Source organism: Trachypithecus francoisi, unplaced genomic scaffold (genome assembly GCF_009764315.1).
Source record: "Trachypithecus francoisi isolate TF-2019V2 unplaced genomic scaffold, Tfra_2.0 Lachesis_group6, whole genome shotgun sequence".
NCBI classification, from domain to species: Eukaryota; Metazoa; Chordata; class Mammalia; order Primates; family Cercopithecidae; genus Trachypithecus; species Trachypithecus francoisi.
The window spans coordinates 93,483,036-93,497,263 of NW_022681471.1; the positions used below are offsets into that span (position 1 = coordinate 93,483,036).

The following is a 14,228-nucleotide window of genomic DNA, read 5'->3' on the forward strand; positions in this document are numbered from 1 at the left end:
CCTGGGCTCAAGCCATCCTCTCACCCCAGCTTCCCAAAGGGATTATAGACGTGAGCTTCCTCACCTGGCCTTGAAACTTACTATTTTTTTCTTTTTTGGATACAGGGTCTCTCGCTATCACCCAGGTTGGAGTGCAGTAGCGTGATCATAACTCACTGCAGCCTCTAACTCCTGGGCTTAAGCGTTCCTCCTACCTCAGCCTCCTGAGTAGCTGGGACTACAGGTGAGCACCACCATGCCAAGCTAATTTTTGTATATTTAGTAGAGAAGGGGTTTCACCAGGTTGCCCAGGCTGGTCTCGAACTCCTGGACTGAAGTGATCTGTCTACCTCAGCCTCTCAGAGTGCTGGGATTACGGGCATGAGTCACCATGTCCAGCTGAAAGCTTTTTTTTTTTTTTCAAGCAGATAAAGGCTTGTTTTATTTTAATGACTGATCTGTGTAATCACAGAGGCCAGTATGTAAAGACAAAGGGGGAGCTTTTATTTCTTGATCTTTTCCTCCTTGGACAAAGTCTTGATGATCTCCTCCTTATTGGCCTGGAGGCGCTCTTCACGGTGCTTGTGTTCTTCCTTGGTCTTGGACCTGCGGGCCACAGCCCGGTCAGCCAGGAGTTTCTTGCAGGCCTTGTCTGTCTTCAGCTTGTGGATGTGTTCTGTGAAAATCCGCTTGTTTTTGAACACATTCCCCTTCACCTTCAGGCACAGGCTGTGATTCACGTAGCAATCAGTCTTCTTAGATTCATGATATCTTCTGAGCAGCCTGCAGAATCCTCATTTTCCTCATCCACATGATCTTCTCTGACATTCAGGCATTGGCTGTACCCTTTTGCCCATGTGCCTGCCCTTCTGGCCGGCCAAGGTGTTTTCCGGCATCGTGCCTGGGAATGGACAGTCACAGGCTTGCAAATGATCAGCCCATCTTCGATCAGCTTCTGGATCTGCTGACTGGAGTTGGCATTGGCGATTTCATTGGCCTCATTGGGGTCCAACCAGACCTTGTTCTTGCCACAGTGAAGGACACTGGAGATGAGCCTCTTCTGAAGCCTGAGCATACTCATGGCTGAGACCACAGCAGCAAAAGGTAAGAGCTCCCTGAAAGCTTTTTAAACATAAAATTTCAAAAATATATTCTTGATAGGCATGGGAGCAAAACATCAAGGATTCCAGGGAAACAGTATGTTGGATTGAATCTTTTGATTTTATTTTGTATATGAGAACATGGTCAAAGTCATTTCTCATAAACAGCACAATTTTACATTATTAAATGTGTTTTAAAAAGTAGGTATTTTGAAAGTCTTTCAAGTATACAAGCAAGTGAAGACAAAAGGGCAGGCCTCTATAATTACCTTGAATTTTTCAAAAAGTTCAAGTACTACTAGGTTAGCAAAATTCGAGAGCTCTGTCGGGTTTTCTTGATTGTGAATTGGCACAGTAATTATCCACTGAGGATGACCAATTTGCCTATGATTTTAAAAAAATAATCTCTGAGCATTCAAAATCTACTGCAACTCTCTGTTCTGGGAATAATGTGAGGTTTGCATAGAGGGAGTATGCCAGTGAAGGCTTGAAATAGGTTCTAAAAATGCTAAGGGCACAAGTTATTTTGACTTTAAAAGCACCTTAACATTTTGTTACTGAAAGCTTTACATTATCTTGCCTGTTCAAGGAATTGTATGGACCAGCCAAGAATTGCCTGTTACTGCCAGTTAAAATGTGAACCCTGGGGTCAGTGTAATTTCTGGAAATAAAATAAGTATGAGAAAGAGTACAGTTACTGACCATTATTCCTGGTGCCATGCTTGGCAAACTTTTTCTGTAGAGGGGCAGACAGCACACATTTTAGGTGTTAGGACCATGCAGTCTCTGTCATTACTACTCAACTCTGCTGTTTAAATGCTAAAGCAGCCATAGACAATAGTTGAATGAATGAGCGTGGCTGTGCTCCAATAAAACTGTCTACAGAAAGGGCGAGTGGCAAGATTTTGCCACAGGGTCCCAGTTTACCCACTCATTTCCTGGAGGAAAATTAGAGTCCTTGCAGTGTAGCATCACCTCAAGCCATGGAGTACTTGGTGACCTTTGGTGCTCTGGTTCTCTTTGACCTGAGCGGAGTTCTTTCCCATGAGACCCGAGCGATGTCTAAAATGACTTTCCCTGATGACACCCTGGATATACAATTTCCTTAGCTTACATGTCATTTGGATGAGAGTAAGTGCATAGGAAATGTTGCTATGATGTCCTTCCACAAATCTGGGGATCTGTGGAGAGAATGTTATTTATGACAGAGCATTAGAGGGAGAACAAGAGCAACAAAATCAGAGATCTCTGGTGTCACTGTGGTGGATTGTTTGTAAAGATGGCTGCTAACAATCCCGCCCATCCCGCCATATGCCTCAGGCACTTCCCATCAAGTAGTGAGGTCTATTTACCTCCCCTTAAAAATGGGCTGACCTTAGGACTTGTTTTGGCCAATGGAATATGGCAGAAGTGATGAAACCGTCTTTGCAAAATTGTGACTGAGACAGTGAAATAGATCTAACTTAACTGCATCTTGCTTCTTAGCTCCAAGCTTGCTTCTTAGCTCCAAGTTGCTTCTTAGCTCCAAGCAGTCCTTATTCATTCCTGGGCATAGGCTGAACTAACTTTGGGAGAAGCTTAGTTATGGTTTACAGTTTAAAACAAAGACTATAGGCCGGGCGCGGTGGCTCACGCCTGTAATCCCAGCACTTTGGGAGGCCAAGGTGGGTGAATCACGGGGTCAGGAGTTCAAGACCAGCCTGGCCAAGATGGTGTGAAACCCTGTCTCTACTAAAAAAATATATAAAAAAGTTAGCCGGGGCCGGGCGCGGTGGCTCAAGCCTGTAATCCCAGCACTTTGGGAGGCCGAGACGGGCGGATCAGGAGGTCAGGAGATCGAGACCATCCTGGCTAATATGGTGAAACCCCGTCTCTATTAAAAAAAAATACAGGCCGGGCGCGGTGGCTCAAGCCTGTAATCCCAGCACTTTGGGAGGCCGAGAGGGCGGATCACGAGGTCAGGAGATCGAGACCATCCTGGCTAACACTGTGAAACCCCATCTCTACTAAAAATACAAAAAAACTAGCGGGCGAGGTGGCGGGCGCCTGTAGTCCCAGCTACTCGGGAGGCTGAGGCAGGAGAATGGTGTAAACCCGGGAGGTGGAGCTTGCAGTGAGCTGAGATCCGGCCACTGCACTCCAGCCCGGGCGACAGAGCGAGACTCCGTCTCAAAAAAAAAAAAAAAAAAAAACAAAAAACTAGCGGGTGAGGTGGCAGGCGCCTGTAGTCCAGCTACTCGGAGGCTGAGGCAGGAGAATGGCGTAAACCGGGAGGCGGAGCTTGCAGTGAGCTGAGATCCGGCCACTGCACTCTAGCCTGGGCGACAGAGCGAGACTCCGTCTCAAAAAAAAAAAAAGTTAGCCGGGCGTGATGGTGAGCACCTGTAATCCCAACTACTGGGGAGGCTGACGCAGAGAATTGCTTGAATCTGGGAGGCGGAGATTGCAGCGAGCCGAGGTAGCGCCATTGCACTCCAGCCTGGGCGACAGAGTGAGACTCTGTCTCAAAAATAAACAAATAAATAAATAAAAATAAAACAAAAACAATAACAGCCCTTTCCCAAAGCAGACCTCCTTCTTGCCTGGGGACTAGATTGCCTTTGTAGGACTAAAATTAGCCATAAGATTGGAAATTATGGTTTAGGAGTCATGCAGCTGGGGGCTACAAGATTCTGACCCTCCCTGAACTGCTCTTAAGATAAGTGCTTGAGATATTTTGCAGACCCTGCACTTGATGGATCAGCTGGCACCACCCAGACTGATAAAGTGGCTCATCTGATCTTGTGGCCCCACCAAGGAACTGACTCAGCACAAGAAGACAGCTTTGACTCCCTGTGATTTCATCCTTGACCAGTCAGCACTCCTAGCTCACTGGCTTCCTTCCACTCACCAAGTTGTCCTTAAAAACTCTGCTCTCCGAATGCTCGGGGAGAGTGACTTGAGTAATAATAAAACTCCGGTCTCAGCCAGGTGTGGTGGCTCATGCCTGTAATCCCGGCACTTTGGCAGGCTAAAGTGGGTGGATCATGAGATCAGGAGTTCAAGACCAGCCTGGCCAACATGGTGAAACCCCTGCCTCTACTAAAAATACAAAAATTAGCTGAGCGTGGTGGTGTGCACCTGTAATCCCAGCTACTCAGGAGGCTGAGGCAGGAGAATCTCTGGAACCCAGGAGGCGGAGATTGCAGTGAGCCGAGATCGCGCCATTGCACTCCAGCCTGGACAACAGATCAAGACTCCATCTCAAAAATAAATAAATAAATAACAACTCCAGTCTCCCGCACAGCCAGCTGGGCGTGAAATACTCTTTTCTCTACTGCAATTCCCCTGTCTTGATAAATCAGCCAGTGAGCAAGTCTAGGCAGTGAGCAAGGTGAACCCCTTGGTCACTGTCTAGGCAGTGAGCAAGGTGAACCCCTTGGGCGGTTACAGTGATGCGGTATCAATTCCAAGCCTAGACCTGAAGAAACTTGGCATCTTCAGCTGTCACCCTCTTAGAAGCCAGCTGTTACATAAAGACGCTTGGGCTAGACTTCTGAATGATCCACAATCACATGGAAGAAGAGAGAGAGGTCAGATAGAGAAGAGCTTAGGTGTCCAGTCACTGCTACCACCCAGGCTGAGGCACCAGACATGACTGGGGCCATTTTGGATGTTCCAGCTTTAGCCAAGCTCCCAACTCAGTGTAGCCATATGACTGACCCCAGATAACATCACATGGAGCAGAGACATGTCATCCCTGCCAATCTCTGGCCAAATTGCAGAACTGTGAACAAATAAATGGTTGTTTTAAGCCACTAATTTGGGGGATGGTTTGTTATGCAACAATAGTTTCCATGACCCAGTAGCAGGGTACCCATGATGGGGATCTTCTGGCTTGAAGCTCTCCTGACACTTGATTTTCTGCCCTTTACAGCATCCATAATTAGCAACTCCTTAATCTGGCCTTCAAGGCTCTCCATTGCCTTGGCTTTTACTTACCTTGCCATCGCCATTTCTGCATGCTCCACTGCAGGAAGTTTTCCTTCTAGAGAAGCAGTACAGCATAGATATTAGGAGCGATGACTCTGGAGACAGACTGCCTATCATTAGCTGTGTGATCTTGGTCAAGTCACTTAACCCATCTGTGCTTACTCTCTTCGTATGAAAGGTGAATGATAATAATCCCTACCACATGCATGGTGGTGGTGAACATTAATATGTCAATATGTGCAAAACACTTCGAATAGTTCCTGGCACTGTGCCATACATAGTTTTGGGAGCCTTCATTCAGTATATTGCCTCCGACCAAGGTGGCTTTCTCTGCTCCCCTTTCTTTCTCTCCTTCTTTCCTTCTCTCTCAGCCCACCTGCAGACCCCTCCTGTATGTGGAGGCCCCGATGCAATAGCTTTCATTTGTCTAGGTTTTCCTTCTCTCGTTCCTGTTTGGGACACTAATCTGACAGTTAGGCTTTGAGATTCTGGAGTCTCCGGATTGTCTGGGGATCCCATTTTGCTTCTTGAAGGCAGAGACTGTTGTCTGAGAGCTGCAACAATTGCCTTCCTGCCCCTGCAGTGCATGCAGATTTTCCTGAAATAAAAAACTGGCCGGGCGTGGTGGCTCACGTCTGTAATCCCAGCAGTTTGAGGGGCCGAAGCGGACGGATCACGAGGTCAGGAGTTTGAGACCAGCCTGACCAACATGGTGAAACCCAGTCTCTATTAAAAATACAAAAATTGCCGGGCGCGGTGGCTCAAGCCTGTAATCCCAGCACTTTGGGAGGCCGAGACGGGCGGATCACGAGGTCAGGAGATCGAGACCATCCTGGCTAACACGGTGAAACCCCGTCTCTACTAAAAAATACAAAAAACTAGCCGGGCGAGGTGGCGGGCGCCTGTAGTCCCAGCTACTCGGGAGGCTGAGGCAGGAGAATGGCGTAAACCCGGGAGGCGGAGCTTGCAGTGAGCTGAGATCCGGCCACTGTACTCCAGCCTGGGCCACAGAGCGAGACTCTGTCTCAAAAAAAAATTAAAATAAAAAAATAACAAATAAAAAATAAAAATAAAAATACAAAAATTAACTAGGCATGGTGGTGGGTGCCTGTAATCCCAGCTACTTGGCAGACTGAGGCAGGAGAATCGTTTGGGTTCAGGAGGCGGAGGTTGCAGTAAGCCGAGATCACGCCACTGCACTCTAGCCTGGGTGACAGGGCAAGACTCTGTCTCAAAAAACAAACAAACAAACAAAAACTGAGTAAAAGATTGATGTGGACTAAAACCAGTGGCAATGCTTTCGGGTAAATAGGACTTGGGTTGAGCTTGGAGGTCTAGAACACTTGGCAAAGTGTGGGGGCCAGGAGGAAGCGTTGTCCTTTCTTAGGCTGCATGTGATATGGACCTCATACATGTAAGCTGTCTGTGCCCAATTCCTTGTACTGTCACTTATTAGCTTGATAACGTTTTGCAAGTATTTACCTCTTCAGTCTCCTCATCTGCAAAATGAGAGATTTACTAATTATACTCCTGCCATGAAGTTGTAGGACTTTACATATATATATATATATAATTATTATTATTCTTTTTTAGACGGAGTCTCACTGTCACCCAGCCTGGAGTGCAGTGGTGCCATCTCAGCTCACTGCAACCTCCACTTCCCTGGTTCAAGGAATTCTCCTGCCTCAGCCTCCCGAGTAGCTGGGACTACAGGTGCACCCCACCACTCTCAGCTAATTTTTGTACTTTTAGTAGAGATGGGGTTTTACCATGTTGGCCAGGCTGGTCTGGAACTCCTGGCGTCAAGTGATCCATCCGCCTCAGCCTCCCAAAGTACTGGGATTACAGCATGACCCACTGTACCTGGCCCTAATGGCTTATACTTCTAAGACCCTTGGGACAATGACTGGCACAAGAAAATACCTCATAAATGTGAAACATGTTTTGTCATCGTTAAGCCCCTCAATTTCCACAAGCTGTGTCAGCTTGATCACCTGCTGAGCGGACCACTAAACACCATGTGTCTGCACTTGTCTGCCACCCAGATGGTCCTGCCCAGGTACAGCCGTACCTGAGCTTGTGTGTGAGCAGCTCAGCTTAGGGAGGCCATTCTTTACAGTGCTCTGGCCATTCCTTACAGCGCTCTGTTAGCCCAGGACTAGGAGAGACTACTAGAAAGATTTACACCCAAATTGTGTCATTTTACCCTTTTGTAGAGTTACTTTTATTGGACTGTGCTTTAGCATCACACCTTTTGTGTACACTGCAGGACATTATAAAGAATAGCCCCATAAACTATTGACTTCTCCATAAAGACGCCACTGAAGAGATTAATTTCATTTCAGTATTCTCTGTGTAGGGAGAACTTTTGTGTTTCATTACAAAGAATAATTGTTCTTTTCTTGTAGTTTTTTACTGTATGAGTGTGCAAAATGCGTGATGGATCAGGTGTTACTCTCTGCATTTTCTGCCAAATTTGTGACCTTCTGGCAGGGGGCTAGATTCTTACAGGGTATTTTGGGGGGTTCTAACCTAACTCTTTGCTTCATCTATTTTTTTCTACCCTCATTTTCGCTTTTGCCTTATCATCTTGCTTAATTTTTAGACATTGCCATCCAACTCTAACTCTTTCGTTGGACTGAAGCAAGGTAAAAATAAAAAAATTTAAGAAGTGCCACTTAAGATAATTCTAAATCAATACCTTTTAAAAATATGTGGAAAATATAAATATGCATTCTGCAGTTTTAGAAATCATGTAACTTATCTGTGAATTTCTTCTTGGCCTTGAGTTGTTGAACAGTTGTTGAACAAAATTAAAAAGATTTGAGCAAGAAAGTGAAAGAAGAGACCCACTGGTTCTTGTTTTCAGGCTCCAAAGACATACTGTCATGAAATCCATTATAACCACCACAGCCACCACTACTACTGAGCAGCTACTGTGTGTGTGTAAGGAATTCTAGTCGGTGCAATATATTCAACAAATAAAATAGATGCTAGACACTAAGGTGCTAAGGATACAGTAGAATAAAGCCAGACAAGATCTCTGCTTTCGCAGCGCTTTAGTAAATTCTCTTTCATGATGAATTTCTAACTGCCTGCCTTTGAGCAAGTCCTCTTTGTACTAGGAGATCTAGAAAGCCTGATAATGATGGTGAAGATGACAATGTCAGCTTACATTTATTGAGCGCATACTATATCCCAGGCATTGTTGTAAGTGCTTTGCATGTATTAGCTTACTGAACCCTCAGACAATCCCATGAGGTATGTGCTAATGTTAACTACACTTTAAAGATTAGGAAATGGAGGCACAGAAGGGTCACATCAGGGTTTCTCAACCTATTGGCACTAGTGACATTTCGGACCATATAATTCTTTGTGGTGGGGGACTGTGCTGTGCACTTGTATGATGTTTAGCAAGATCTCTGTTGTCTATCCATGACTAGGTGCCTAATAACACCCCTGCACCCCAGTTGTGACAATCCAAATGTCTGCAGACATTGCCAAATGTTCCCTGAGGGGTAAAACTACCCCCAGGTTGAGAATCACTGGGTTAGATGATTTGCCCAAATTACACAAGTAGTATGCGTTAGAGCTGAGATTCAACCCAGGCATTCTGGCTGCAGAGTGTGAGATATTAACAACACCAAACTCTAGGTGTAACCGTCTCAGTCATAATTAGAATTTTCAGAAATAGAAATGTGAGAATCTTTGTGAAAAGATGTTTAAGAGATGTTAAAAAAAGAAATGTGAGAATCTAACTTTCTGAAAATGGTGGACACAGCACTAATACTGAGATCTGACAATTACTAGTATTTTAATAATTCTGTGTGTATCAGTCAGGGACCCAGCAAGAAACAGAAGGCATTCTCTAATTAACATAACTTGGGGAGGGTTAATAACTGACTGCTTACAAAGGTGTGGGGCAGGGAGTAGGGAGACCACAGAGGAGAGTGTAGTCCCCTGAGTCTCTTAACAGTGGAGAGCCTTTACCGTGTATATTAACAATGGGATGAGAAAGAGAGAGACCTGGACAGAGAGAGAGATGCCTTCAGAACAACACTATCTGGCCGGGCGCAGTGGCTCACGCCTGTAATCCCAGCACTTTGGGAGGCCAAGAGGAGTGGATCACCTGAAGTGAGGAGTTTGAGACCAGCCTGACCAACATAGTGAAACCCCATCTCTACTAAAAATACAAAAATTAGCTGGGCATGGTGGCTTATGCCTGTAATCCCAGTTACTCAGGAGGCTGAGTCAGGAGAATTGCTTGAACCCAGGAGGCGGAGGTTGCAGTGAGCCGAGATCGCCAACCTGGGCAATAGAGCAAGACTCTGTCTCGAAAATAAATACATAATAAATAAATAAATAAATAAATAACACTATCTTCTGTTGCCCAAGGTGACCTTGAAAGGAGAACGCTAGGAGATAAATACCACAACTTGACTCTCCTTCCTCCCTCTGATCTTCTTCTGGGACTGTGCATTGGCTACACCCCACTGGAAACCAGAGAACAATGATGCCCACTAACTGTGCTCCATTCAAGTCAGCCACCTGGGCAGAGAGCAGGCAAAGAAGGGTAGAGAGAGATATCTGCCACACTGCAATAACCTTTATTTTTTTCTTTTTTTTTTTTTTTGAGACGGAGTCTCGCTGTGTCGCCCAGGCTGGAGTGCAGTGGCGCGATCTCGGCTCACTGCAAGCTCCGCCTCCCGGGTTCCCGTCATTCTCCCGCCTCAGCCTCCGAGTAGCTGGGACTACAGGCGCCCGCCACTGCGCCCGGCTAGTTTTTTTTGTATTTTTTAGTAGAGACGGGGTTTCACCGTGTTAGCCAGGAGGGTCTCGATCTCCTGACCTCGTGATCCGCCCGCCTCGGCCTCCCAAAGTGCTGGGATTACAGGCTTGAGCCACCGCGCCCGGCCAATTTTTTTCTTTTTTTAAGGTGGAGTCTTGCTCTGTTGCCAGGCTGGAGTGCAGTGGCGCTATCTCAGCTCACTGCAACCTCTGCCTCTCAGGTTCAAGTGATTCTCCTGCCTCAGCTCCTGAGTAGCTGGGATTATAGGCGTGTGCCACCATGCCTGGCTAATTTTTGTATTTGTAGTAGAGACAGAGTTTAACCATGTTGGCCAGGATGGTCTCAATCTCTTGACCTCACGATCTGCCCACCTCAGCCTCCCAGAGTGCTGGGATTACAAGCGTAAGCCACCACGCCTGGCCTGCAATAACCTTTCTCATGGGATTTAGTTTCTGTCTATTGGCTTTGAGGTTTGGTTATTCCATAAACTTTACAGATTTGTAATTTTCTTGGTGAGAAGTCAATTTCATCTAACACCTTTACCTTGATTTTTCATGACCTCCAATGTGTATAGTTGGTGAACCAGCCTGTGTAGAATTTGAGGGCAGAGGGGGCGGGGCTCGGTGGCTCAAGCCTGTAATCCCAGCACTTTGGGAGGCCAAGATGGGCGGATCACGAGGTCAGGAGATCGAGACCATCCTGGCTAACACGGTGAAACCCCGACTCTACTAAAAAAATACAAAAAAAAAAAAAAACCTAGCCGGGCGAGGTGGCGGGCGCCTATAGTCCCAGCTACTCGGGAGGCTGAGGCAGGAGAATGGCGTCAACCCAGGAGGCGGAGCTTGCAGTGAGCTGAAATCTGGCCACTGCACTCCAGCCTGGGCAACTGAGCGAGACTCTGTCTCAAAAAAAAAAAAAAAAGAAAACAAAACAAAAAAAAAAGAATTTGAGGGGAGAAAAGAAAATTATTGTAATATCTACTTTGGCAAGATGCTATTAGGATGCATCTGCTACAGAAACATTGGAGTAGTCACTGCCTTTTTCTTTTAATTTTTTAAACTGTAACCGAGACGTAAGGTTCACTATTATGTGTTTATGTTGGCAGAGATTCAAATGTGAAAATTCTTTTCTAAACCATTCTTTGAAGTATTTGGATATTCGCTTCAAACTTTTTGTCATGCCCTCAATTGATTACACTTTCATTTTAAAGAGTCAATGGATAGCATGTCTTGATTTGCAGTCTTTCCACAGGTCTTTTAAAGATCACACCTACACAACAACAAAAATGGCCTGTCAATTCAGTGAGATCAAGTCAATTAATGGAATTTTAAAAAAAACACTAAAGGGTTTTTTTAATGTGGCACCGTGTGTGTGAAAAACAATTCTTGGGTTGACCATAATTTTTATTTTTCTCACAGTGGATTTTGGCACCACTTGGTACAGCTTGGCTAAGGCTCTTTCTAGCCCACCCTTGAGCATTTCTGTCTTCTCAATCCCTTCTGTTATGTTCCTTGTACACTGTGAGTTCCAGCCCTTTCCCTGAACTGTATGTTCTAGAAACATAGAATCTTGGAGTTGAAAGTGCTGTGAGTAGCCACATAGTTCATTCTTCCTCCCAGCGGGTACCCTCTTGTGTAATATCTCTGACAGATGGCCACCCAGCCTGTGTTTGAGCATCATCTAGGACAGGGAACCCTCTACTTTGCAAAGCAGCTTGTTCCACTGTGGGCGAGCTCATACTGCTAAACTGATCATTTTGCCATTGAGCTGAAACTTGCTTTCTTCTAATTTTCATTTCCTTCCTTCCTTCCTTCCTTCCTTCCTTCCTTCCTTCTTTCCTTCCTTCCTTCTTCCTTCCTTCCTTCCTTCCTTCCTTCCTTCCTTCCTTCTTTCTTCCCTTTCTTTCCTTCTCCTTCCTTCCTTCCTTCCTTCCTTCCTCCCTCCCTTCCTCCCTTCCTTCCTTCTTTCCTTCCTTTCTGTCTTTCTTTCTGTCTTTCTTTCTTTCTTGAGACAGAGTCTTGCTCTGTTGCCCAGGCTGGAGTGCGGTGGCATAATCTCAGCTCAGTGCAACCTTCACCTCCCGGGTTCACGTGATTCTTCTGCCTCAGCCTCCTGAGTAGTTGGTATTACAGGTGCATGCCACTACGCCCAGCTAATTTTTTTGTATTTTTAGTAGAGACGGGGCTTCACCATGTTGGCCAGACTGGTCTCAAACTCCTGACCTCAGGTGATCCACCTGCCTCGGCCTCCCAAAGTGCTGGGATTACAGGCATGAGTCACTGAGTCTGGCTGCTTTCTTCTTAATTTTCACGCATTAGAGAAAGGCAGTAGAAGGTAGTGGTCAAGATTCCGGTTCTGAGCCAGAGTGCCTTTGTTCATGTTCCTGCTCTCCCACTTACCATCTGTGTGCTCTTGTGCAAGTTATTTAACCTTCTAATCCAGTTTGTTTCTCTGTAAAATGGGGATAACAGTAGCTTTGCGTTGTATCAATTTAGCTAAGTTGGAACTAAGACTCCCAGAATTCCCTTCCTTGTTTGGTCCTGGGTTAGAGTTGACCACAGGGGAAATTGGAGGGCAGAAGTAAGGCAGGAAGTAGGGTATAGGGCCACTGCTGTTGTAGTTTCCCTACATCAGCACAGACCTGGTTTGCATTATTCATGTAGGTCACCAACTGGGCATGCAGCTCTTCCAACCCTGGCCAGCTCTTCTTCAGCATCTCTGGATCCTGGGCCAACTCTGTGTGAAGTTCTGTGGTGAAGTGTGCCAGCTCTTCTACAGGTCATTGGCATCTTTAAAGTCAGAGGCTTGGAGACAGTGAGAGACTGACAAAGATACCAGTGTGATACCAATGTGACCAGTGTAAGTTCTGATGAGAGACAGATGTGAGTTTCAGCTCTTTCTTGCTCTCTTCCACTTTACATCCATTTTCCCTTCACAACTCCTGGAGATGCTGACTTCAGGCCCAAAACCAGATGCAGAAGCAAGAGCTATACACAAACTACACAGCTCTCAATATTCGTAAAGTCTGATCTGTAAGCTAAATTTCTTATTTAATTCACAGTGACTCTGCTTCTCTGATCAAGCCCCAATAATACCAGTACATTGCGACAAATAAATGAAATAATCTATGTAAAGACTCATTACAGTGCCTGGAACGTAGTTAAGTACCCAGCATCCTTGGACCTGTATTGTTATAGTCTCCATCTTCATGGTATTACCAGCTCCATTCTCCAGGTCATTACAGAATGCATTTGGCTCCTCTTCCACCTGACACTGAATCCACATATTTAAATCCTTTTTTTTTTTTTTTTTTGGAGATAGAGTCTCCCTCTGTTGCCCAGGCTGGAGTGCAGTGGTGTGATCTCTGTTCACCGCAACCTCTGCCTCCCGGATTCAAGCGATTCTCTTGCCTCAGCCTCCCGAGTAGCTGGGATCACAGGCCCCTGCCACCATGCTCAACTAATTTTTTTTGTAATTTTAGTAGAGATGGGATTCCACCATGTTGGCCAGGCTGGTCTCGAACTCCTGACTTTAAGTCATCCGCCCACCTCGGCATCCCAAAGTGCTAGAATTACAGGCATGAGCTACCGCATCCAGGCTAAATCCGTATTTTTGAAGGCTTTTAAATATAGAACGATCTGTCAAGTGAAACCTTATGAGAGATACTGGACTAAGTGATTTGGACATATTATCTCATTTAATTGTCTTCACAAACACTCTAGAAATTTTCCAGATGAGGCTACTGAAGCTCATCCCAAGGTGACATAACTAGGGGTCTCTTGGACTACCTATAGTTAGTTGGGTTTTATAGTAATATGCAATTTCTAACTTGCATATTTATAAATCTTGTAATTGTTGTATAAAATAAGAGCAATTACTTTCATTTGTTCTTTGATTAATAGTCAACACAATTCAAACAGATTAAAATCACTTTAAACAGTTAATCCCATTTATAAACTTATTTAATTCCCCTTTTAAACTATACTCATAAATGTAATATATTTGAACTTTTCAAGCCCTTCAAATGCCTGACAAGGTGTAAGTATAATCCTAACAAACAAAATTCTACCAGCTAAATGACTTTGGTGAAGATAATAGATTAAGCCTATAAATTTGTTGAATCTTGAGCGCTCATAAACATTTCCATACTGTTAATACGCTTGTGAAAATCTCTTATGCTTTTCTACGTGAAATTACAAGTCAAAATCAATTGCTCAAGGCTAATCTAATAGATTTCCTAAAATGCTAGATTCTCTTAAACATTACAAAGAAATTGTTTTTAATTTATACAAAGTGTTACTACTATGGCTATTTACTTCATCATATCATTCTAAATTCTCCCCAGGATTGAAAAGTCACTTACTCAAATAAGGGTAGTAGATTTACTA

The 14,228-nt window shown here is 44.9% G+C and overlaps 1 pseudogene; it reads right to left on the bottom strand.

Moving 5' to 3' along the window:
- Window positions 1-408: 408 nt before the first annotated feature.
- On the bottom strand, window positions 409-1,060 carry LOC117077950 (annotated as a pseudogene).
- Window positions 1,061-14,228: the final 13,168 nt, after the last annotated feature.